This window comes from Mobula birostris, chromosome 9, assembly GCF_030028105.1.
Source record: "Mobula birostris isolate sMobBir1 chromosome 9, sMobBir1.hap1, whole genome shotgun sequence".
NCBI lineage: Eukaryota > Metazoa > Chordata > Chondrichthyes > Myliobatiformes > Myliobatidae > Mobula > Mobula birostris.
The window spans coordinates 24,421,661-24,449,111 of NC_092378.1; the positions used below are offsets into that span (position 1 = coordinate 24,421,661).

General features: G+C 42.1%; 1 long non-coding RNA gene across 1 annotated transcript in view; it reads right to left on the reverse strand.

Annotated features, from left to right (window-relative positions):
• Positions 1–669: 669 nt before the first annotated feature.
• LOC140203336 (uncharacterized) overlaps positions 670–27,451 on the reverse strand; it is a 53,140-nt gene continuing 26,358 nt past the window's right edge. The window contains exon 3 of the long non-coding RNA XR_011887343.1: positions 670–1,137. This is a non-coding gene — a long non-coding RNA (uncharacterized lncRNA). The remainder of the gene's footprint in view (positions 1,138–27,451) is intronic.

Consider the following 27,451-nt stretch of genomic DNA (forward strand, 5'->3'; position numbering starts at 1 on the left):
GTGATGAGAGGGTATACAGGAGTGATCAGCTGGTTGAGGGGTATCGAAACAATAACCTTACACTCAACGTCAGTAAGACCAGGGAATAGATTGTGGACTTCAGGAAGGTGAAGCTGAGGGAACGTACACCAATCATTATCGAGGGATCAGCAGTGAAAGGGTGAGGAGTTTCAAGTTCCTGGGTGTCAACATCTTTGGAGATCTTTTCTGGGCCCAACATATTGATGCAATTACAAAGAAGGCATGACAGCGATTAGGATTTTGAGGAGACTTGGTATGTCACTGAAGATTCCTGCAAACTTCTGCAGATATCCCGTGGAGAGCATTCTACTGGCTGCATCACGGTCTGGTATAGAGAGGTCACTGCGCAGGATCAGAAATTTGCAAACTCAGCTAGCTCCATTATGGTACTGGGTTTCAATAGGTTTCAATGTGTTTAATAGGTATATTTAACACCAGAGAAATGTATATGACATACATCCTGAAATTCTTTTTTTTCGCAAACCTCCATGAAAACAGAGGAGTGCCCCAAAGAATGAATGACAGTTCGAACCCCAAAGCCCCCCCAACCCCCCACCCACGCATAAGCAACAGTAAAGCAATGACCCCCCCACCAGCAAAAATCATCGGCGCCCACCACTGAGCAGTCAAGCGTGGAGCAAAGCATCATTAAAGACACAGACTTGCAGTATCCCAAAGACTACTCATTCACCCGGTAATCTGACATACTACAGGCTCTCTCTCTCCCTAATAAAGGGAAAAAGAGGTGTCCCTGTTTCACAGCGAGAGGGGAGACATAACAAAAAATCTTGCCGATTTATGGTGTTAATACTCTGTTGTGTTGCTTTTTCCGAGCTCTGTGCCCAAAGAACTCGGGTCCCAGGGCACACAGCCAGCAGCCAGCTCGCTGCTTTCGATCGTCCGTGTACTCCCATGACACATCAGGCGGTGGCATAGGTCTTGAATCCACCCGCCTCCAGAGACACGAAGATCCGGCACCCTGAAGGCACCCTAGTCTTCCAGGCCGCATCCGTGGCATATCGAAAAGTGGCTGGTCATGAGGCCCTGAGAGCGGGTCCCATTTCTGCAAAGAACCGAAGTCAGCATGTAACTCCTGGTCAGGGACTTCCAAAGAACCTTGAAAAGAGAAAAATAAGATATTAAAGATAGAAATAGAGCTGCTTCCGAAGATGCAAGCAGAGGAGTTGCCGTTCGGCACCATCATCCTAAACACTGCCCTCCGTATCTCACCGCCAGCAGATTTCTGAATGGAAAGTGAACCCATGCACACAATATCACTTTTCTTTCTTTTTTATTTGCTCTCTTTTTGCTCTACTTTTTAAATTTAATGTTATATATATTTTTTAAAATTGTAATTATAGTTTTTTAAAATGATGTTTTACGATTTACTGCACCTGGTAACAACATATTTCACAACATATGCCAGTGATATTAAACCTGATTCTGATTTGAATCTGAGTACTAGAGGCAGAGTTAAGTCATTATACACCCCAGGATACAATACTCGTGGACATAAGAGTCCGTCACTGGATGACCCAGATACCAATCTGTTGGGTACAACTCTATGACAGTTTCACACTGTGATATTGTACTGGGGGAAATGGTCTGTCACAGTATAACAATAAGATACATCACTGGTGGACGTAGGTCCGTCACTATATAACACTAAGATATATCTTTTTCTCATGCCATCCCTTGTGAATCGAGGATGACGTAGTTCTACTATTTTTATAGATTCTGAAATGGCAAATATGTGGAAAACAAACTCTTCCATAGATGGAGCAGCTAGTGGAAGACAGGGTTGGTTCATAGTAAGTTTCTGAAGTAATCCGGCGGTCTGGTTATCTCTGCTTAACCATGGCCTCATAGTGCTCCCAATGCAGGGCCTTGAAGTTCTCAAGAACTTCCTAGATGTTCCTTCCTCAACCTGAATAATCAGAAACAGGGCTCAGAGGGGAGAGGACATTGCATTCCTTTAAGGAAGCTGTTAGATCATTCTTGATTTATTTTTTTCCTTTGTCCACCTGTCCCAGAGTTAAGAACAGGGCATCCCTTTTGGGAATTGATTTTAGGCATGTAAATGTTGTGGACTGCCCATTGCTGCCGGCTTATTATGATTAGGGCTTCAATACAGGGATGCTTACCTGATGGAAAATACTGCTACTTATTTGCTTTTCTGCAAATGAATTGAGGACTTTGTGGAGGCAGTAGTGGATATGTTTTCGTAATCCCCGGAGATGCCAGCTGTCAGATATCTGGGCGTCAGAAGCTGTAGAAGGTGTAATACTCATGGGCACATCTGTCAACATGTAACTGGCTAACATTTTGATGGGTATGGATCCCTCACTGGCACTAATTGCAATTTCTTTCATCTCTTTCGAGTGGATAGAAGGGCCGTTAGATTTTTTAAAAAATTGTTTTGCCTGACTCTCTCCCCAAGCTTTACTCTTGTCAGAGACTATTTTAGCATCCACGAACTTAAAATACATGCAGTAGTTGACAGCGAACAGGAAAGAAATCTGTTCGACTTCCTGACTAAAGTTCAGCCACCTCCCCATTTGTGCTCTCGAGTTGGATATGAACAGCCAGCTTTCTGTAAAATGCCCTGATTCTAATCTATTTGCACAAAAGTATATGCATTTTACATTAAAAATAACTGTCGACACAAAAAGAAACATTTTGCAACAAGGTGTATCTACAGAAAAGGTTTTAAATTTACAGTCCACTCAAAATGATAAAATGTGTGGAAATGTGTTTTCTGGTCTTTTGAATAAAAGATGGTACAGCCATGCTAAGGAACGCCAGAGGTCTTCAGATTCAGTGTAAAAACTGAAGGAACTAGAGGAACACTGAAATGAACACACACAACATGCAGGAGGAACTCAGCAGAGCAAGCAGCATTTATGAAAAGGAGTAAAACCTGATTTATACTTCTGCATCAACGTGTTGCCATAAGTACTGTGTCGCCGCAAACCCTACGCAAAGCCGATGCGGAACCCTATGTGAGAACCTGCGTTGCTGCGATGTGCACCTCGCCCAAAATGTAACCGCGTGTTGTGGCAAAGTAGAACGTAACAGCTGTGATTGGTCCACTTGGTAGCATCGCATTTCATCCTACGCAGCAATAGCTTCCCATTGGGCGACTGAAGGGCAGGAGAGAAACTGTGGCTGCAATGCTTTCCATACAGCTCTACAGACCTCCGAAATTATGGAGGACACATTTCACTTTTACGAAAAAAGACGCTTGCGTCTTATTTACCCCAAGAAAGACAACCTTGACCATGAAGCCTTGCGCGGGCAGGTGAGTGCACATGCATGACGTACGCGAATTGCAGAGCAGCACAGACACACCAACACACAAGTATAAATGCTCGCAACACGCGTAAGTCACTTGCATAGGTTACGGCGTCAAGTTAACGCAGAAGTATAAATCAGGCTTAAACAGTTGACATTTTGGGCCAGGACCCCTCATCAGGACTGGGAAAAAAGACTACTTAAATCAAATTATTAAAGTTCCTGTCATGAACTGCAGAATTTTTTGAGTGAGTCAGTTACTTCCTTTTTGTCTGCAGAAATTTGGCCTAATTCCATTGTGTCAGTAGAAAATGGAAATTATTCTGTCTTTTCGCAGGCTATAGACATAAGCAACAGGAGCAGGAATGAGCAATCCACTCCTTCACAAGTGCACTGTCATCCATTAAGATCATTTACCTCAGTGTTGGAAAACGGCACCATCTCCACATCCCTCAAATTCCTTAATTTCTAGAAATCTATCAATCATTGCTTTCAGTTAACTCAACGATCAAGCTTCCACTGGCTTCTGGGATAAAAATTAAGAACATTTTCCTTGTTGTAATCATAGACTGCCTAATCTTAATCTGAGATGGATATCTCTGATTCTGGTGTGGGGTGGGGTGGGGTGGGGGAAATTGGGTGGAAATCAGGTTGCCAGGTTCTATGAGATTGTAAAACTGCTGAAGAGTCAGCGAGGTCTCTTCCCATTATCTAATACAGGTACAATCTGTTCAATGGGTTCTTGGATGTTAAACCTGTCATGTTTCAACACTGTCTAGCAAATCTTCATTCCATGAACTCTATGCCAAGAATATTCTTCCTTTGGTAGGATCAACACTACACAGTACTCCAGATACTGTCTCACCAAAGCCACATATTACTACAGAAAGACTTCATTACTCTATATTTGAATACTCCTGCTAAAGCTAACATAATAATTGCTTGTTCCACCTACATATTGATTTTTAATTACTTTTGTAAAGCATATTTAGATCCACTTGAACACTAACAATGGTCAATCTCTCACTATTAAAAAAATACAATGGTTTTCCATTTCGTAAACCAAATAAATTATCTCGTATCTTTCCAAAGCTTATTCCACCATTGTGCTCACGGCCATCCTCTCAGACTGACATCACAGCATTGGCTAGGCCTGCACTTTCTGCCTAACTCTAGCCTTGAACAAAGTCCTGCCAATTCACTTCATGGGACATTTAAAAGTTCAAACACAGGTAGCAGAGTTGCCTCCCTGGGCTACATTAATAATCCAGATGGGTTCATGGTTATCACTGTGGCTAGTACAATTTATTCCAGAATATTTTCATTTAGTTTTAATTCTCAAATTCATGGCCTATTTGTATGCATACACACACATACACACACACACACACACACACACACACACACCTGTAAAACATGCACAAATGTTTACAGTTTTCAAGAACTGTTTCCTTCCTAGAAAATAAACAATTGCTGTACATGCATGATGATGGATGAATAAATGTTACAACTGCAGAAGTGTCAGAAGATTATATAGACACATCAATTGATACCACCGTTCCCTCGGGTGCGTGACCACACAGTAGCTGAAATGCTCCCACTCACATAGACCCTTATTGCCGCGCAGCTGGTATTTTCTTTTATATAATGTTTTACTAAAGTGCTGCACAGTTTTCAGGCCATGTAAAGTTTTCCTGGTCAGAGCAATGGTTGGCCCGCACAGCTATATAAAAAATTAGAGAGAGAGTTGCTTGGTATAATTTGTCTTTTTTTAATGGGCATTTGCCAAGTTTGCCTAACTTGTTCCTCAAGAAAGCCAGAGGTTTAAAAACTGGATGCAATAATTAAACTTTCAAACAATACCCTTTCACAGAAATATTTTCTGGCATAGCACATTTGGCCATTAATCGCAGTTCTCTTTGTAAAACTTTGCTTGAATCCTGTTGCAACTATCCACAAAGTACTTTTTGTTCCCCTTAACTTTATTTCATTTATCCACCTGTGGTGAATTTGGAGACAGGAAGTAATGGCAGCAATTGTTTTTTTTTGTTTCAATCTGATATTTCTGTGCAGTCTGTGGTAAACAGTGTGACTGAAAAAGTGTGCAACTGAAGATGTCCTCCACTCAGTCTTGTGCCTAAATATTGGATTGTGTACTGTCATGTTTCTTTGCACTATCTATTTCGGTTTCAAATACGTAAGATGCAATGGAATATTGACAACTTACTGCATGGGTCGTGAAGACTATGACTCACTTTCCAAGTTCTCTGTACATCTGACATACTGATGTAGACAAAAAGGTGGGTCAAGCTCAGTGGATTAGCTACCACTGTAACATTAGCTGAAACTCATATTTGCAGTCCTTCCTTGCACCAAGATTGCAAACTGTGCTTGAATGCCACTAATCATCATTCGGGTGCCTGGGTTCGTCTCCACGGACTGTAGCCCAGATTTCCCTTTACCTACCTCTCACACTCATCCCACCCCTCAAACAATTATTTACTGACCCAGCTGCATGACTGGTTCCCCCATAGAGTTTCTGGACTTCATCGCAGATGGATTTATCCGATTTCCTTGGAGAAAGCACAGAGGGGAAACCTTGCAAAGATCATGTAGGCACCAGAATATCCCAATGGAGCCCTCCCCCAAGTCTTGTACATACATAGGTAATAAATAATAAGTTATGAGACTGTGTGCTATGTTTGTAATACATAGCAGATTGACTTGACAAATTAGCTACTCACAGACTGGCCATCAGACACAAGGTGTAATTACTCCCATTCACCAGGATGCAAGAAACAGCTCAAAATGGGCTCCTTGACCAGTAATTTGCATTTTATTCAGCTTGCACTTCTTAGAGAAGGTGGTTGCAGGGAATTGAAATTGAGGATTGCAGTGCGTGAGAATCTGAATGATTGCTGTTTGTTGATGTTGCGTTCAACATGTTGTTTTTCACAATTAACTGATGAAAGGAAATTTCCATCTATCAGCCAGACTACTTGAGAATAGTGGAGGAAGTGCCTAAGCATTCATTGCATACTGAATATTTTTTTGCATAGCCCCACAATATTCATTTCCCCAATACATTTCTTTCCTTAGCCAAATTACAGCATACCCCATGTCTTGCCTCCTCTTGCTGCCATTGAGAACTATAACTCAAAATATTCTCACCACTTTAAGTCTCTAAAGTCTTTCATTAGGCAGAGACTGAAATATTTATCTTCAAAACAGCCCATTATCACAGACAATAGATCTTACTTATTGGCAGATCAGCTCACACATAATAGTAGAAAGCAAGAAAGCAGACACTACTTCTGCATGTGGTGGTCCTTGTTAGGATAAGTAATGAACACTCTGCACAGGGAGCTTGGTACCTTGGATATGTCTTCAATTGATTGCTCACTTTGCCCTTCTTTTTATATTCCAGATACAAAAGATGCTACAAATTCAGAGGGCACTCGTCTGCCTTTGTGTAACGTGTCGCTAACTGATGACCTTCTTCACATCCTTGAAGATCTGTACAGAGGAAGAGGAGAGCAGTACCACACAAGGGTCAAAACTGCATCACATTGTGTGGGCATTTCAGGTCATTCAGAGGATAGGCCAGAGATGGGTTGCATTCCTGGGAGCAAGAGGCAGAGTTCAGGCAAGTGAACAACTGACTGGGTCAGAAAACCTCACGGATATGAGAAATAGTCAAGTCCTGTAAAAGGCACCTTTGTAAGAATGGCTGAATCAGTATGATGCTTGTGAATTAAATTTCATTCTTATTGGCTTATTCACCCCTTAATCTTTCCATCAAGGACAAGGCCATTCTTAGAGCAAGACCATTCCCCCACTAACTCTCCTGCAACTTATTCTCCCCAGATTCCCCTCAGGTTCTACCCCTCACTTCCACTCCACGGGCAACTTACAGTTGCCAATTAACCTACCAACCCATGCACCTTTAGGATAGGAAAGGAAACCAAAGTACCTAGAGAAAGTTCATACATTTGCACGGAGAACACACTGTCTCCTCACTGACTGCATACAAGGCAAGGATGCGACCCTGGTCACCACTGTAGCACAGCAGTTCGACTAGCTATGTTATTACGCCAACTTCGGTAGATGAGTGAACTGGTTAAAATGCTTTGCTATTAAGTGAAAAACTTAGAGGGAGGAATGAATCCTCATTATCATTAACTCTTACTACACTCCTTTTTAACTGTTGCTTCAGCATGAAAGCAGACATTGTGTTTTGTGTAGAGATCCGTCATCTGGCAAGAACATCTTGTGAGATCAGGAACTGCCATTTGCAATGCACATCACAGGGTCTCCTTCTGGAGTGAAACATAACAGCATTTTCCCATTCTGGTCCCAGCTGTGCTACTCAGCTGTTGCGCCATTAGTTTACACTGCACCAATGTGTCATGCCCAGAGGTTTATATTTATACATATTGCATGTTATTTATATAACTGGGTTCCTGCGTGAACCAAAACCTTGTTGAGTAGGCTTTAAGCGCAAAGAGTTCAGATGAGAGATTGCCTGTTACATTGAGTGAAAGACAATAAGATGCCTTCCTGAGTTAAACCTGCAATGAAGTTCATAATCTGCAAATGAAGCAGCAGCAACGGGGGAGGAAACTTAACATTTCAGCTGAGTTCTGCAGAAAAATCATCAGTCTGAAGTATTCTCTTCTCACCCCTCCACAGCTGCTGCCTGACATGCTGAATATTTTCACCATTTTCTGATTTCATTTCAGATCCCCATCCTTCACAGATTTTTTTCTTTAGATTTATTTCAACTTCCTGCCAGTGGCCAGCTTTGCAGATGAATGGCTAACTAAGGACTGCTTCATATTTAAGAAGCGACCACTTATTTCCCGATGGCTCAAAACTTTGTAAACTCACTCTTGAGTTTTTTTTTAACCACGTGGGACCAAAGTATGGTAAAATACATAATTTTCTATACATTTTCTGCCAGGTTGCAATTTTCAGACAGTTCATTTGGAGTACATGTTCATGCAAAGGCTGATTTTGAAAGTCTAGTGAAAGAAAAAGTAAGGTTGCTCCCTGAGAAAATGATACCTTCAGCACTATTTGTGAAGTGTGTGTTCAGATATGGTTAAAAGGCTATCCTTAATTAGTCTCTTAGAAAAAATGACACAGGAGATTACTGCTATTTCTAATTTGAAAAAAGGAGCTAACTATCTCATCAGTTCTCTAATCAGCTGATTTACAAGTAGCAACGGCATATGGTCCACTGTCCATTAAACCAAATGTATTTGTAGTGTTTATGTACAGTATTATAAATAACCAGTACAAACCAGTAATTCCCATACTCAACACTATATACAGTGTTGACAGATGCTACCATCTCCTTTCCCCAACGTTTCCCTTTCTTGCATTACATAAATATGTTTAGCATAATAAAACATGTCAACGTGGTTTAACAAAGGTGTTATCAAACAAAATTTGACATCGAGCCACAGAGGAGATATTGACTGTATTGATTTTTGGTTGTAGCTGCCTCTTCCATTTGCAATGGCTGGCCCTTATGTATTCCCATGGAATTGCCTGCACAGGGAGAGCAGGACAGTAACCAGCACTTGGCTCATGGCCTCTATGGTTTAATGATTCAAGTGCTCATTCAAGATGTCTTTGAACGTTGTTAGTCTGCTTGCCTTCACCACAGTCTGGCAGTGCTTCCATATTGTAATCACCCTCCAGGAGAAAATAAACGTCTCGCTCCTCACCTTAAAATTATGCTGATTCAGTGGACATGCAAGAGACCCCCAATGGTATGTCACCTCCCTAGGTGCCAGGATCAGGGATGTCCGAGATCGAGACAACAGCATTCTTAAGGTGCAGGGAAAGCAGTCAGAGGCCATGGCACGTATTGGTAGCTAGGAAAAGGAATGAGGTTCTGAAGAGCAGGTGATGGTAGGAGAAGGAACTAGGATTGACAAGATAAGTGGAGCATTTAGTCAAGAGAAAGAAGGAAGCTTACTTAAGTTTTAGGAAACAAGGATCGGTCAGGACTCTTGAGGTTTATAAGATAGCCAGAAAAGAACTTAAGAAGGGATTTAAGTGAGTTAGAAAGGGACACAAGAAGGCTTGGTAAGTAGAATTAGGGAAAATTTTAAACATTAGGGCATTCTACACATATGTGAAGAACAGAGAGATGACGAGTAAGGGTAGGTCTGATCAGGGATAAAAGAGGAAACATGGATCTGGAGTTGCAGGAGGTAAGAGAGGTCCTCAATGAATGCTTTGCTTCAGTTTTCCCCAGGGAGAGGGACCATAACGAATGTGAATTCAGCATAGAAGAGTCCACTGTACTGGAACATGTCGAGGTTAAGAAAGAGACCCTGTTGGGACCTTTGTAGAACAGTAGAATAGATAAATCCCTGGGTCCAGATGGGATATTCGCCAGCTAATTATGGGAAGTGAGACAAGAAAGTGCTATTTGTGCGGGGCAGGTCATACCTCACGAGTGTGATTGACTTTTTTGAAGAAGTGACAAAACAAACTGAGGAAGCTAGAGCAGTTAATGTGGCATATATGGATTTTAGTGGGCGTTCCACAAGTCCCCCCATGGTGGGCTCATTCAGCAAGTCAGGAGACGTGATCCAGGGAAACTTGGTTGCACAGACTTGGAATTGGTTTGCTCATAGAGGGCAGAGGGTGGTAGTAATGGACTATATTCTGTCTGGACATCCAGGACTAATAGGGTTCTGTTCCAGGACCGCTGCTCTTTGTGATTTGTATAAATGACTTAGATGAGGAAGCGTTTGTAAGTTTGCAGATGATATGAAAGTTCATGGTGTTGTGGATAGTGTAGAAGGTTGTTGTAGGTTACAATGGGACATTAATAGGATGCAGAGCTGGACTGAGAAGTGGCAGATGGAGCTCAATCCAGAAAAGTGTGAAGCGATATACCTTGTACTGTTCCATCAAGTGTGAAGGTCAAACTTGATGGAAGAGTACAGGGTTAAAGGTAGAACTCCTAGCAGTGTAAAGGAATAGGGGGATCTTGGGAAGCAAGACCATACATCTCTCAATGGTGCTGTGCAAGTTGATGAGGCCCTTAAGAAGATGGATGGTGTGTTGGCCTTCATTAGTCGGGGAGATTGAGTTAGATTAGATTAGATTATGAGGACACGCAGTCCTCTTTTATTGTCATTTAGTAGTGCATGCATTAAGAAATGATACAATGTTTCTCCAGACTTATATCGCAGAAACACATGACAAACCGACTGAAAAACTGACAAAAACCACATAATTATAACATATAGTTACAACAGTGCAAAGCAATACCGTAATTTGATAAAGAACAGACCATAAGCGTGGTAAAAAGTCTCAAAGTCTCTCAAAAGTCCCATCATCTCACGCAGACGGTGAACCTCCAGCGCCGCAAACGTGCCGATGCAGCATCCTGGAAGCATCTGATCACGGTCCGACTCCGAGTCTGTCTGAAAATTCCAAGCCTCCGACGAGCTCTCCGATACCGAGCACCAAGCACCATCTCTGCTGACTGCTTTGACCCCTGCCCTGGCAATAGGCAATAGGCAAAGCCGAGGATTTGGAGATTCTCGATCGCAGGGTAGCAGCGGCAGCGAAGTAGGCATTTCTGAAGTTTCTCCAGGTGTTCCTCTGTGCTTCTCACAGCTGTCTCCATCAAATCAGGATTGTGCACGGCCCCTAGTTAACACATACGATATCATTCGGATGGCCGCGCGCGCTGCATTGCCCCGCCATCTTCTCCTCCCTCCTCTTAAAGAACCTCAAGTTAATTTTGTAGCTCTATAAACCTCTGATCTGACCACTCTTGGAGTATTGTGTTCAGTTCTGGTAAACTTATTTGAAGAAGGATGTAGAAGCTTTAGAGAGGCTGTGGAGTAGATTTACCAGGATGCTGCCAGGATTGGAGAGCATGTCTTATGAGGATAGGTTGGCAAGCTTGGGTTTTCCTTTTGGATAAAATTATAAGTATAAGGTTATGTGTATAAGATAATGAGAGACATAGATAGAGTGAATAGCCAGTGCCTTTTCCCCGGGTAGCAATGACTAATATGTGAGAACATACTTTTAAGGTGAATGGAAGTCCCAGTTAGGTTTTATACTCAGAGGGTGGTGAGTGCATGGAATGCATGGGGTGGTGGTAGAGGCAGATTCATTGGGGACTTTTAAGAGATTCTTGGGCAGGAATATGGATGAAACAAAATGGAGGGCTATGTGGGAGGGAATTGTTAGATAAATCTTGGAGTAGATTAAAAGGTCAGCACAACATTGTGCCTGTACTGTGCTGTACTGTACTGTTCTATCTTCTATGCTCTATAGCATATAGAGCAAAGTATCTCAATATCCACCCTACTTATGCCTGTCATAATTTTGTTTAGCTCTGTCAGCTTCTCTCTCTGCCTTCCCCGCTCTATAGGAAAAAACAGCCTATCTAATCTCCCCTCAAAACTGGAATGTTCCATTCAAGGCAACATCTTGATAAATCTCTTCTACGTCCTCTCCAGTGCATCCATGCCCCTTCTGTTGTGTGGCCAACTAAAATCTCTTTAGATGTCAGAAATATTTGAAAGTGTTTAACATCGCACACAGAACCCCATATTCCACTATCAGACCTGGCTTTTCTCAAAGCCCATTAAGGGGCATTGTGGAGGCGGCACACGGCCTCTGAATATCCCTAACATAAGAACTATTAAAAATGGGGATCTGCATCTGAACAGCATCGGAGGTATTGGAGGAAAGCAGGGAATCTTGGACGGATCCTTATTCAGTGAAGTGAGGGAGGGGGGTAGTGAGGTGATGACAAGTTGCATGTGCACACACACACACACACACACACACACACATTTCATTGAAACTCCTTCTGGATTAAGGATGTCATATTTCTTTTGGTTTTGCAAGTTCTTATAAGGCCAATGTACAACCCACAGGCTTTTCTACAGATGTGAGAAGAGAAGTCTGACAGGGTGGGTGAGTAGGTGGTTGTTGAGATCACGCTCACATATATTTCAGCAGCATTCCACCATCCCCCAAGCAACCATCTACTAAATATCCTTTCCAATTTTCTGGGAGATCGTTTTGCTGAACACCTACACTCCGTCTGCCAGAGAAAGCAGGATCTCCCAGTGGCCACACATTTTAATTCCACGTCCCATTCCCATTCTGATATGTCTATCCACGGCCTCCTCTACTGTAAAGATGAAGCCACACTCAGGTTGGAGGAGCAACACCTTATATTCCATCTGTGTAGCCTCCAACCTGATGGCATGAACATTGACTTCTCTAACTTCTGCTAATATCCCACCTCCCCCTTGTACCCCATCCGTTATTTATTTATATATACACATTCTTTCTCTCTCTCTCCTTTTTTTCCTTCTGTCCCTCTCACTATACTCCTTGCCCATCCTCCAGGCTTCCCCCCTCCCCCTTTCTTTCTCCCTAGCTATCCCATCCCATGATCCTCTCATACCCCTTTTCGCTAATCAGCTGTCCAGCTCTTGGCTCCATCCCTCCCCCTCCTGTTTTATGCTATCATTTTGGATCTCCCCCTCCCCCTCCCACTTTCAAATCTCTTACTAGCTGTTCCTTCAGTTAGTCCTGACGAAGAGTCTCGGCTCGAAACGTCGACTGTACCTCTTCCTAGAGATGCTGCCTGGCCTGCTGCGTTCACCAGCAACTTCGATGTGTGTTTCCAATTTTCTAGTTTGGTTTCTGAATTGATGCCGGAAAGGCCTGATGCTTTCCAATACCTTTACTAAAATCAAGTTTCTGGTGATGTTATTTAGGTAGCCTCATAATATTTCTGTATTTACTCTGATAAAGCAGTTATTTACTTGATAATCAGAACTGTGGAGGTGCATATATCTGGCAATGCATGTGCAGAATTGAATTCACAAGCCCTGTCAGCAGACAGCAGGGATGGTGCCATCTGCAGTAAAGACACTTTCAATTAAAGTTCATTGCCAACATTGCTGCCAATGTCTCTGCCACTGCCTCTTTGCAGGCGTGCTGTGATACTGTCCTTTGAGCACGAGCACCACATACTTCAACAATTCACACATCTCCCTATCAAGTAGCTTCTAACACCCAATTGCACAAGAGCAACAATGTACTTTAATACCCTCCCAAATAGGTATCATGGAGCCCCTGGAACTCTTTACACAACAGAGACAGGAGGAACTTCTTTGATGCAAGCTGGGTGGTCATACAGTCGTTCTTTGAAACTAGGTTCCTAATTCGAAAGCCTGTGAATTCCGTGAAGCATGCAGTCAGCTTCATGATGTTTAACAGAATGAATCTGCTATAAGCAAGTGTTATAATCATTGACTTGCAGAATATTTCAAGCAGTCCATCCATTAAAGGTAAAAATCAAAAAGACTGAGCAATTTCACTTGTGGTAAAATTAAGAACCTGCAATCTCAATTTCATAGACATTTGAGGATTAATTTTTATTGATTACTTCAGTGCCTAAAAGATAGCTGCAATAGGCTGATTTACCTTGCATTTACCACAAAATATAATTTGTCAGTAAGAGTTAACGTCAGTCCCGGGAATAGCTGATCAGAGGTTCGTTAAGCATCTGATTTCTATTCGCGATGCTGACCAGTGCTGATTAAAGTGGCTGGATGCCATATTGCTGGCTGGTGCTTCAATTAATGCCTTTTCTAATGCAACCAACTGGTAGGGAGTAAACATTAAAATAACGTGCTATTTTAAAAGATGCTGACCTTTTTATATTTCTTGTTGCTGGAACTGTGAAGTAACCCTCTGTAGCTAAGCAGGAGGGTTTCTGGAACCCTTCGTCAAGACTTCAGCAACAGTTGAGCGCATGAAAGTGCTGCAATAGTTCACATTAATTGAAATACTAGAGGGCAGGGGAAAGAGAAACCCTAGCAGGGTCTATTGGTTCTGAATAAAGAGCTGGAGAGGCCCTGAGGCCAGACAGAATAACATGAGTTACTGCAGACACAAAATGCTGGGGGAACTCAGCAAGTCAGGCAGAGTCTATGGAAATAAAGTAACAGTTGATGTTTTGGGCTGAACAGGACTGAATACAGTATACGAATTTTTACTTATACCTCCACAACGTAGACCACCCTGCCATGTGCCACCCTAACTTGTCACCTTCAATCTCTGAACCATATTGCAGCATGCTGAACTTCCAGAAGGATTTTGCTAAATCCAGACTCCTGAACACAATTTCTTCCACTGGCTAGAATAATATTCTCCATGATTGATAGGCAGACAGTTAGTTCCTCCACGAAAAATGTCATGATAAGCAAAATGCCTCTCCTTGGAACATGAAGCATGTCTGTAGACAATGGTGGCTGAGCTGATATAGATCAAAAGTGACTTCATTCATTTTAGACTGAAAACCTTCATGTTTTCTAATCTGACGATTTTGAATGGCAATCCAACAATGTCTTTGAGAGAAGTTTATCAACAGTGCAAAAACCACTGTAAAGACCTTCCCAAAGGTCTGCAGAAACTCATTGATTTTATCAGTGCTGAACTACTGCATTAAACTGCATTACATCAACATCTGAAGATCAATAGCTTAAATGCTTGCACTTTCAGACAAATTGTTTTCCTGTCTAAGCCCTGTCTCTTAGGCTGTTTAAAGTTTCGGGAGACGCTCCACTGATAGTAATGAAATGATATTGACTTGTTGAAAGCATTATTTGTAAGGAAATTACATGAATGGAGACAGTAGATTTAACAATAATGTGTGCCAGCTATATATTAGACCATGAAACCATGCAGTAGGTGAATGTTCGATTTAAACGTAATTTTTGAGAATTAGTAATTTTGTCAGCAGTGAATAGTAGTAGACAACTCTTTTGTGTTGTTCACGGATAACAGGAGAGATATCGATTTAAAGAAATGAACAGACCTTTAAAAATTCTTGTGAGTTGCTAATTTATGTAGTAGTCATGAGAGGAGGTAAGTGTTAAACTACCGGAAGATGAGGACTACCTCGCTCTGCTTCCATATACAGCATCATTTTTTTTCAGTCTTTGGAACAGGCCCATCAATTCTAGCCCATGTACTTCGCCTAATTCTGAAACCGTTCGATGTGTATTGACTGCTTTACACAACACTTTCTTAACTTAGGTTTAGGATTCCCATTTCAAAATCTGCCCTCTGGTAAAGCTTCTAACAACAGGAGGAATTTGACAGACCCTGCTGCGACCATGCCAAAATAATCGTGGTAATCATTCCATATATTTATTTTTCTTTTTATTTATTTATTTGTTTGTTTGCTTATTTAGCAATACAGTGTTCCAGCCTTCCAGCCCTTCGAGCCACACCACCCCAGCAACCCCCGACAAACCCGATTACCCCTAACATTATTAAGGCATCCGTTAGACTTGCGAGACCATGGATCTGCGCCTGGAAAGTCTTCACTCTCCAGGGTGCAGGCCTGGGCAAGGTTGTATGGAAGACCGGCGGTTGCCCATGCTGCAAGTCTCCCCTCTCCACGCCACCGATGTTGTCCAAGGGAAGGGCATTAGGACCCAGACAGCTTGGCACCAGTGTCGTCGCAGAGCATTATGTGATTAAGTGCCTTGCTCAAGGACACAACACGCTGCCTCGGCTGGGGCTCAAACTCACGACCTCCAGATCACTAATCGAATGCCTTAACTACTTGGCCACCCGCCCACAACTACCCCTAACATAATCATAGGACAATTTGCAAAGCCCAAATGACCTACCTGTTACGTCTTTGGACTGTGGGAGGAAACTGGAGGGTCTGTAGGAAACGTCTGCATTCCACATGGAGGAAATAGAGAGACTTCTTACAGAACGGCATCAGAATTGAAATCCAAACTCTGGAATGCCCCAAGCTTTCTGGAACACTAAGCTAGCATGGCACCCAGTTACTAAACCATCATGACAAAATCTAAAGCATGCAAAATTAAAATTTCAGAACTGAATTTTTAAGTAGCTGTAAAATAGTTGAAGACATGATTATGAAGTATTCAATAAGATACTGGAAGGGACTCTGCTAGCTAGAGTGGGAGAGAGAGGGATGCTGGGAACCACAGAATAAAGCAGCACAGTGAAGGAAGGTCATCCAGTAAGAACTTAGCTGAAAGAAGTTGTATTTTGTTATCCAATCCTTGGATGATAGACAGCTAGGAAGGATTGACTTCCAAATTGTAAGTGTCCCAGCCTGGGATAAGAGCAAGAAAAGCCAAAGGAAGATTGGTGAAAAAATTATATAAAAGAAGAGCTGTCCAAAACATTGGGAGCACAACCTGGGAAAAACTGTCACAAGAAGTAGAGCCCTGAATTCAGAGCTCAGAAAAGAATATAAACTTATTTCAGTGAATCTGTCTAATTCATTTGGCATGGATAAGTCCAAGTTGTGAGACTTGTGATTTAATATAAGAAGTGATAAATTGGAACGGTAAATCAAATGTAAAGTTGCTGGAAGTGCGCGATACATATACTGTACGCACTTAAGTAACTCAAACATTAAGTTGCACTAAATTTTGGTTTAGAGCGTCTTCATTTGACACATCAGTTAACATCCTATATAGAGGTAATATAGTCAACACCATTAAGTATCCACTGCTAATTATTAAGTTTTTGCACCATTAAGTATATCTTCCAGTATTTTATATGGCAGTGCTGTTTATAATTACCTGCAGCTAAAATGCTTCTCCATGATGTTCCTTCAGCAATACTGGAATATTTCACTGGTCTCTTGGCCATTCTCTCATCATATTTCCTTCATTAACTTCTGCTGATTACTTTTAACTTCTGCTTCCAATATTTTCTCTTGCTCTAAGTTCAATTCAAGCTTACAGTTGTATTTGCCATTACACACTGGCCCCCACTTCAGTAATACTTCAATTTTGAAATATGCTTTCTAGTTTTCATAGAAACACAGAAATATAGAAAAACTGCAGCACAATACAGGCTCTTCGGCCCACAATGCTGTGCTGAACATGTACTTATTTTAGAAATTACCTAGGGTTACCCATAGCCCTGTATTTTTCTAAGCTCCATGTACCTATCCATGAGTCCCTTAAAAGACCCTATCGTATCCGCCTCCACCACCATCACCGGCAGTCCATTCCACGCACTCGCCACACTCTGCGTAAAAAAACTTACCCCTGACGTCTCCTCTGTACCTACTTCTAAGCACCTTAAAACTGTGTCCTCTCATGATAGCCCTGGGGAAAAGCCTCCTACTATCCACATGATCAATGCCTCTCATCATCTTTTACACCTCTAACAAGTCACCCCTCATCCTCCCTCGCTCCAAGGGGAGAAGGCCAAGTTCACTCAACCTATTCTCATAAGGCACGCTCCCCAATCCAGGCAACATCCTTGTAAATCTCCTCTGCACTTTTTCTATAGTTTTCACATTCTTCCTGTCGTGAGGTGGCCAGAACTGAGCACAGTACTCCAAGTGGTGTCTGACCAGGGTCCTATATAGCAGTGACATTAACTCTTGGCTCCTAATCTCAATCCCACAGTTGATGAAGGCCAATACACTGTATGCCTTCTTAACCACAGTCAACCGGCGCAGCAGCTTTGTGTGTCCTATGGACCCCAAGATCCCTCTAATCCTCCACACTGCCAAGAGTCTGACCATTAATACTATATTTTGCCATCATATTTGACCTACCAAAATGAACCACCTCACACTTATCTGGGTTGAACTCCATCTGCCACTTCTCAGTCCAGTTTTGTGTCCTATCGATGTCCCACTGTAACCTCACACAGCCCTCCACACCATCCACAACACCCACAACCTTTGTGTCATCAGCAAATTTACTAACCGATCCCTCCACTTCCTCATCCAGGTCATTTATAAAAATCATGAAGAGAAGTGGTCCCTGAGGCACACCACTGGTCACTGACCTCCATGCAGAATATAACCTGCCTGCAACTACTCTTTGCCTTCTGTGGGCAAGCCAGTTCTGAATCCACAAAGCAAGGTCCCCTTGAATCCTATGCCTTCTTACTTTCTCAGTAAGCCTTGTACAGGATACCTTATCAAATGCCTTGCTGAAATCCATATACACTACATCTACTGCTCTACCTTCATCAACATGTTTAGTCACATCCTCAAAAAATTCAATCAGGCTCATGAGGCACGACCTGCCTTTGACAAAGCCATGCTGACTATTCCTAATCATATTATGCATCTCCAAATGTTCATAAATCCTGCCTCTCAGGATCTTTTCCATCAACCTACCAACCACTGAAGTAACACTCACTGGTCTATAATTTCCTGGGCTATCCCTACTTCCTTTCTTGAATAAGGGAACAAGATCTGCAACCCTCCAGTCCTCCAGAACCTCCCCCATCCCCATTGCTAGAGGCTCAGCAATCTCCTCCCTCACTTCCCACAGTAGCCTGGGGTACATCTCATCCAGTCCCGGAGACTTATCCAACTTGATACTTTCCAAAAGCTCCAGCACATCCTCTTTCTTAATGTCTATATGCTCAAGCTTTTCAATCCACTGTAAGTCATCCCTACAATCCTCAAGGTCCTTTCCCATAGTGAATACTGAAACAAAATATTCATTCAATACCTTAGCCATCTCCTCTGGTTCCATACACACTTTTCCACTGTCACACTTGATTGGTCCTATTCTCCCCCGATTTATTCGCTTGCTCTTCACATACTTGTAGAAAGCCTTGGGCCTTGCGGCTTTCTTTAATCCTGCTCACCAAGGCTTTCTCATGGCCTCTTCTGGCTCTCCAAATCTCATTCTTAAGCTCCTTTCTGCAAGCCTTATAATCTTCTAGATCTATATTATTACCCAGTTTTTTGAACCTTGCATAAGCTTTTCTTTCCTTCTTAACTAGATTTTCAACAAACTTTGTACATCATGATTCCTGTACCCTACCATCCTTTCCTTGTCTCATTGGACCATACCTATGCTGAACGCCACGCATGTATCCCCTAAACATTTGCCACACTTTTGCTGTTCATTTCACTGAGAACATGTGTTCCCAATTTATGCTTCCAAGTTCCTGCCTGATAGCTTCATATTCCTCCTTACTCCAACGCTTTCCATCAACTTGTGGGGGCTTATATGGGAGGCAGGGTTTGAGGGTTGGCACAACATTGTGGGCCGAAGGGCCTGTACTGTGCTGTACTATTCTATGTTCTATGCTTTCCTAACTTGTCTGTTCCTATCCCTCTCCAATGCTATGGTAAAGGAGATAGAATTGTGATCACTATCTCCAAAATGCTCTCTGACTGAGAGACCTGACACCTGATCAGGTTCATTTCCCAGTATCAGATGAAGTACAGGCTCTCCTTTTGTAGGCTTATTACATATTGTGTCAGGAAACCTTCCTGAACACACCTAACAAACTCCACCCCATCTAAACCCCTTGTTCTAGGGAGATGCCAATCAATATTTGGGAAATTAAAATCTCCCACCATGACACTCCTGTTATTATTACACCTTTACAGAATCTGTCACCCTATCTGCTCCTCCATGTCCCTGTTACTATTGAATGGTCTTTAAGAAATACCCAGTACAGTTATTGACCCCCTTCCTGTTTCTAACTTCCACCCACAGAGACTCTGTAGACAATCTCTCCATGACTTCCTCCTTTTCTGCAGCTGTGACACTATCTCTGATCAGCAGTGCCACACCCCCACCTCTTTTGACTCCCTCCCTGTCCTTTCTAAAACATCTAAAGTCTTGCACTCTAAGTAACCATTCCTGCCCCTGAGCCACCCAAGTCTGGTTGGTGAGCCAACCGCCCCCTCCTCCATCTCTTCAGTTTGGTTCTTACCCCCCAGTAATTCTAGTATAAACTTTCCCCAATAGCCTTAGCAACCTCCCGGCCAGGATATTGGTCCCCCTCGGATTTAAGTGCAACCTGTCCTTTTTGTACAAGTCACGCCTGCCCCAAAAGAGGTCCCAATGATCCAGAAATCTGAATCCCTGTCCCCTGCTCCAATCCCTCAGCCACACATTTATCCTCCACTTCATTCTATTCCTGTACTCACTGTCGCATGGCACAGGCAGTAATCCCGAGATTACTACCTTTGGGGTCCTGCTTCTCAACTTCCTTCCTAACTCCCTATGTCTTTGGTACCAATATGTACCACAACCTCTGGCTGTTCACCTTCCCACTTCAGGACATCGTGGACATGATCAGGGTCCCGGACCCTGGCACCTGGGAGGCAAACTGCCATCTGTGTTTCTTTCCTACGTTCACAGAATCACCTGTCTGACCCCCTAATTATACAGTCCTCTATTACTGCTGCCTTCTTCCTTTCCCTACCCTTCTGAGCCACAGGGCCAGAGTCTGTGCTAGAGGCGTGGCCACTGTTGCTTCCCCCAAGTAGGCCGTTCCCCCCACCCCCCCCAACAGTACTCAAACAGGAATACTTATTGTTAAGGGGGACAGCCACAGGGGTACTCTCTAGTATCTGACTCCTGCCCTTCCCTCTCCTGACTGTTACCCACTTATCTGTCTCCCGAGGCCCCGGTGTGACTACTTGCTTGTACCTCCTCTCTGTCACCTCCTCACTTCCCATGACCAGATGAAGATCATCGAGCTGCATCTCCAGTTCCCTAACCCGGTCCCTAAGGAGCTGCAGCTCGATGCACCTGGCACAGATGTGGCCATCTGGGAGGCTGGAAGTCTCCTGGACGTCCCACATCTGACACCTAGTACAGAGCACCGGCCTCACAGACATGTTTCCTGTTTCTCTTCCTCACAGCTAACTTACCTCGCCTCCTTTTTCAGTGGAAACTTTTCAGTTTCTCTTTACCTCCTACAGCCACCCATCAGAGTAACACAACCAAACTAGACCTCCGTCAGCCCCTTGATCCCATATCTCTTTGTTCTTCATGTCCCTTTCTAGCCTTGGAGATTGTCTAGTTCTCTATTTCCCCATAATTTAGATGCTTCATAAAACTTGGCCTCTGACCAAGCTTTTCATTATTTTCCTTTTTGTCAGGTTGTTTAATTATATTCCTGTTAAGTGCCAGGTAATGTGAAACAGCGGATGTACTTTATACTAAGCTTGTGAGTTGTCAATATAGGTCAGAATGATAAATCCAGTTGCAATTTTTGTTGACGTTTTGTTCAAAGGTAATAAATTTGACTTCTTTCTTTGAAGTAATATCAGCATTTCAATGGAATATTTGTCTTTTTGTAACTAACCCTGTAATAGATTTTATCAACAGATTTTACTGAAGCATAGCAATAAAGAACATACTCAGCCTTTAATTTATTTGATGGAATGCATCCTGAGCCTACTGGAGCAGAAAAGTGTAAATTTATTATTATGTTTGTTGCTTCACATCTTGCAGAACTCTGACGGCATTCCAATTATCTACATATGTGTTAATCTTTAGGAAGCTTTGTCTTGCATTTGCTTCATCAACAACAAATGTGAGTTACTGTCAGTTAACTTGGTAAAGGAAAGAACTAACAGACGTTTCTTGGTATTGTGTAATATCTGATGTCATAAAACAATTGTATCTTCTTTTGCTAATTTTCCTCACCAAAACTCTAAAAGTCAACATATTTTACAGTAGGTGTATTGTTGAATGCATTGTATCATGGAAATCTTTCTTATAATCAGAAACTTAAAGAAAATGAATTTTAATTCTAATACCAATCATTTTTTGGGAAAAATAATCTGCATTGGCACTGCTACATGACACCAAACTATGTAAGATAAAAAGATGCCATGTGCTACGAGTTGAATAATTCTATATCAATTCGTATTTATGGAAAAATAATCTCTGCAAAGATGTCGCTATGTGACACCAAGCTAAATAATCAGGAAGATCCTATGAACTATGGTGAGTTAGATCTCAGCCATTTAGTGATAAACCAACAACTGATCAAGCATAGAGATGACAAGAGAGGAATTTGCCAGGGACACCCCATTTATTACTGTTTCTACTGTACTTATGCAACTGCTACATGAATTGGCTCAGGGCACAATGGTTTCTGATGGCCCAAGCAACCTTCCATATTAGTCAGAGATAGTAGCAGTGAGCAAATATAGCACTTATACTCACTCTAAGGGTACGTTAATACTATAAAGTAGATCTGTCAAGGATGGTGTGCTTTGATTAAGTGCTCTGAAGACAGTCTTCACACAAAACAATGGCTAAACTGCCAAGTAAACCACATTTGATTAGGGAGCATAAGGTAAAGAAATCCTGAGTAGGCAGTGATCATCATATAGAAGAATTCACCCTGCAATTTGAGAGGAAGAAAGTAAATTCAGATGTATCAGTAGTACAGTGGAGCAAAGGGGATTACAGAGGCATGAGAGAGGAGCTGGCCAAAATTGATTGGAAGAGAAGACGACAAAACAACAATGGCTGGAATTTCTGGGAGCAATTTGGAAGGCGCAGGACAGATGCATCCCAAAGATTTTGACGTATTGTGAAGGGAGGAAGGTGCAACTGCTGTTAACAAGGGAAGTCAAAGACAGCATAAGAACAAAAGAGAGGGCAAAAAGTAGAGAGAAGTTAGACGATTGGGAAGCTTTTAAAAAACAGCAGAAGGCAACTAAGAAAGCCATAAGGAGGGAAAAAATGAAGTATGAAGATAAGCTAGCCAATAATATCAAAGAGGATTTTTCAGATATATAAAGAGTAAAAGTGAGGCGAGAGTAGATATCGTACCACTGGAAAATGACGCTGGAGAGTTTGCAATGTGCGAAAGATAAATGGCGGATGAACTGAATACGTATTTTGCATCAGTCTTCACTGTGGAAGAAGCTAGCGGTGTGCCAGAAGTTACAGAGTGTCAGGGGGCAGAAGTGAGTGCAGTTGCTATTACCAGGGAGAAAGTGCTTGGCAAACTGAAAGGTCTGAAGATAGATAGATCATCTTCATGAAAGAGGTAGATGAAGAGGTTGTGGGGGCATCTTTCAAAAGTCACTCATTTCTGGAAAGGTTTCTGAGGAAAGGTGCCATGCCACTCATCAAGAAGGGAAGGAGGCAGAAGAAAGGAAATTATAGGCCAGTTAGCCTGACTTCAGTGCTTGGGAAGATGTTGGAATCCATTACTAAGGATGAGGATTTGGGGCACTTGGAGGATCATGATAAAATAGGCTAAAGTCAGCATGCTTTCCTTAATGGGAAATCTTGCCTGACAAATCTGTTGGAGTTCTTTAATGGAATAACAAGCAGGATAGATGAAGGCGAGTTAGTGGATGTTCTTGACTTAGATTTTCAGAAGACCTTTGAAAGGTGCTGCACACAAAACTACTTAACAAGATAAGACCTATGGTATTACAGAAAAGATACTAGCATGGATAGAGGATTGGCTCATTGGCAGGAGGCAAAGAGTAGGTATTAAGGGAGCTTTTTATGCTTGGCTGCTGGTGATTAGTGGTGTTCCACAAGGGTTGGTGTTGGGACTGCGTCCTTTTATGATGATGATTTGGGTGATGGAATTGATGGCTTTGTGGCCAAGTTGGGGACGATATGAAGATAGGTGGAGAGGCAGGTAGTTTTGAGGAAGCAGGGAGTCTGCAGAAAGACAGATTAGGAGAAAGGGCAAAGAAGTGGCAGATGGAATACAGTGGCAGGAAGTATATGGTGATGCACTTTGGGAGAAGAAATAAAAGTGTAGACTATTTTGTAAATGGGGACAAAATTCAAAAATCTGAGGTGCAAAGGTACTTGAGAGTCCCCATGTAGGATTTCCTAATGGTGAGGAAGGCAAATGCAATGTTAGCGTTCATTGTTTTTCTTCTTCTATATTATATATTGCATTAAACTGCTGCTGCTAAATTAACAAATTTCACAACAAACGCTGGTGATAATAAACCTGATTCTGATTTCAAGAGGACTAGAATATAAAAACAAGGATAAAACATTGAGACTTTATAAAGCACTAGTGAGGCTCCTTTTGGAGTATAGTGAGCAGTTTTGGGCCCCTTATTTAAGAAAGGACGTGCTGACATTGGCGAGGGTTCAGAGTAGGTTCACAAGAATGAAAGGTTTATTGTATGAGGAGTGTTTAACGACTCTGGGCTTGCACTTGCTGGAACTTAAAAGAACGAGGAGGTTTCATTGAAATATGTCAAATGTTGAAAGGCTTAGTGTTACGCCATCAGCAGCAATGAATATAGAATTGAGTCAAGTTTTATAAACAAACGTAAACATTTATTAAACTCTGCTCAACGATAGCGAAAAGTATTCAAATGACTAACTTAACCGGAAGTTTACAGCTATACGACAACTCTGGTACAGTTCTTATAGTAGTAAATTCGAACACAGTCTTAAAGTGATAAATTCAAACACAATTTTAAAGTCCAAGTGATTTATACAGTCAGTAAGGAGAGACTTCTCTGAAAATTGATTTCTTCGAAGACGTGACGTTACTGCTGATCCAGTCCAAAGGATTCACGACGAAGGAAATAAAACGGCTTAACGAAACTGACCTTTTTCTGGTGAATGAACACCGCACAAACCTTCCTGATCTTACAGGTGTTATCTCAGATGCAAGTCACTATTCCTGAACGAAGAATCAATAAGGTCGATCCTTTATGAAAGCACCGAATGACATCAATTTTACTCGATCCTTTGGATTCTCGTACTTTGGTAAGGTCTTTGTTCTGTAATACTAGACTGTAAAGGTAAATCGAAGATACACCAAACAAAAACCGGCGGTGATTGGTGAAACTGCCAGCACAATGATTTTACATTACAATAGAAAGTAAAACACCATTTTAAAATGAAACTGCGTCATGAGACGAATACGCAGCATAGAAGTAACTGACGAACTAAACAACGAACTAAACTGCGTGACATCAGGGGTTTCCCGTTGTATACCTGTAGGGAACATGTCATCACGTGACCTCACACTGGCGGGAAAAATACATCACCCCACCATCACAAGACCATTACGTCATGCTCACAAGATACTCAATTACATCATGGTCATAAGACAGTCACAAGATACCCACGAGGTATGCAACACTGGATAGAGTGGATGTGGAGAAAAAGCTTCCTATCGCGGTTAAGTCTAGGACTAGAGGGCACAGCCTGAGAATAGAGGGATATCCTTTTAGAATGAAGATCAGGAGGAATTTCATCAGCCAGAGTGTCATTGGGTGTGTTTAAGTCAGAGGTTAATGGGCTCTTGATTAGTCAGAGAGAAGGAAGAAGAATGGGGTTCAGAAAGAATTGGATCAGCCATGATCAAATGGCAGAGTAGAATCGGTGGGCTGAATGGTCTATTTCTGCTCCTATGTCTGATGGTCATATATCCTTTTATTCTGGTTAATATTTAGTTAATCCTGGTTATTCAGTGTTAATCGCGCTAGATCTTTTCTTTAGGCCATTATGACCTTTGACCTTTGAGCCAATGGATTTTCCTACAGTGGTGCTGGGTAGAGAAATTCATTATTTTTCAATGCAGTACATTAGTGAGGAAACAAGAGTGATATGTCTAGAGTCACAACAGTGAGCAACTTGTCAGGAAAATGGAAGTGATGGATTTCTATGATCCCTCTAAACAATTTTGGAGGAGTCACCTAGGCAATCATTGTGAGTTGCTGTCCCAAGCTTTAATAAAAGATCACCAGGCAGACTTAAAGATGCGCTGGAAGGAAAACAATATTCTCACCTGCTCATGGGAAGCTTTGGCTCATGATTTTTCAAGATGGAGAAGATCCATGAGAATCTCAAGCCCAAGTACTGGGAGCAAACTGAAGTCCAGCTTAACCTGAAGAAATTCACCATGTCTCAAATGACCCATTCGCCCTACCACCAAGCAGCTCCTGCCCTACACAACAAAATCGGCAGATCTCCTATTGGTCTCATCAAATACTTCAGAATCTGGTTAACTAGAATCTAGTCTTTCAAGGGCCTAGTAATGAGAGAGAACATAACACATACTGTAGACACATTAAGGAGCATATCAAGCCCAGTGGATAGGGCTCTGCTAAACCACTGCTTTCATTTTCTTATCACAGCAGTCTTCATCATTCTTGGTTTCTAACTGTCAAGGATCTCATATTTTTCACTGTTGTTTTGCAGAGTGGTAAATCTGTTTTTCTGTCCGAGGCAGGTTAACCACCCAACTGTACTGTTTTCAGTTAGCCCTTGTCTTATAGATTCAGCATTCCTCTGTGATAGGCTGTTTTCAGTGCATATCACCGATTCGTTGATGATAGAATTAAATGTAATTAAATGTAGTTTGTTTCACCGGGCGGACGGCACAATTAAAGTGGTTGATAGTGTTGAACTTTCACACACAATGGGATGAACCTTGTGGAGTGCCACGAGCTCTCAATTTTAATGTCACCTGTGGCATTCCATTATTGATGTTGTCCCAAGACATTTCATCCTTATTAGTGCCCACTGAAGTCCAAGTGCACAAGTCTTTGTAGTGATGATGATATCACACTTGGAGAAATACTCAGAAAATCTGTCATCTTCTCCTGAATGTGTTTCACCAGTTTCTGGTAGGTTTATTCATGCTCCAATTGATTTTTTCCATCTTTTGACAACATCTTTCAAGACTCTGAAGCATTTTAAAGCACATTTGAGTTGTGGAGAGCATGGTTTCTAATAACTGATTCTCTTTGTGATGATTTCAAAATTAGAATCAGAGTCAGAATCAGGTTTAACATCATTGGCATGTGTCCATGAGACCATCAGATATAGGAGCAGAATCAGACCATTTGGTCCATCGAGTCTGCCCTGCCTTTTCTTCATGGCTGATCTGATTTCCCTCTCAGCTCCAGTCTCCTGTCTTCCCCCCATATCCCTTCTTGCCCAGACCAATCAAGAATCTATTAACCTCTATCGTAAATATTCATGAAGACATGACCTCCACAGCTGCCTGTGGCAAAGGATTCCATAGGTGCACCACTCTCTTGCTATAGAAATTCCTCCTCATCTCTGATCTAAAAGGACGCCCTCTATTCTGAGGCTGTGTCCTCTGGTCTTGAACTCTCCTACCACAGGAAACATCCTCTCCACATCCACTCTATCAAGGCCTTTCACTATTCGATAGGTTTCAATGAGGTCACCCCTCATGCCACTAAATTCTAGTGAATACAGGTCCCAGAGCCATCAAATGCTCTTCATATGACAAACTATGCAACTTGGTATTATTTTCATGAACCTCCTTTGAACCCTTTCCAATTTTAATA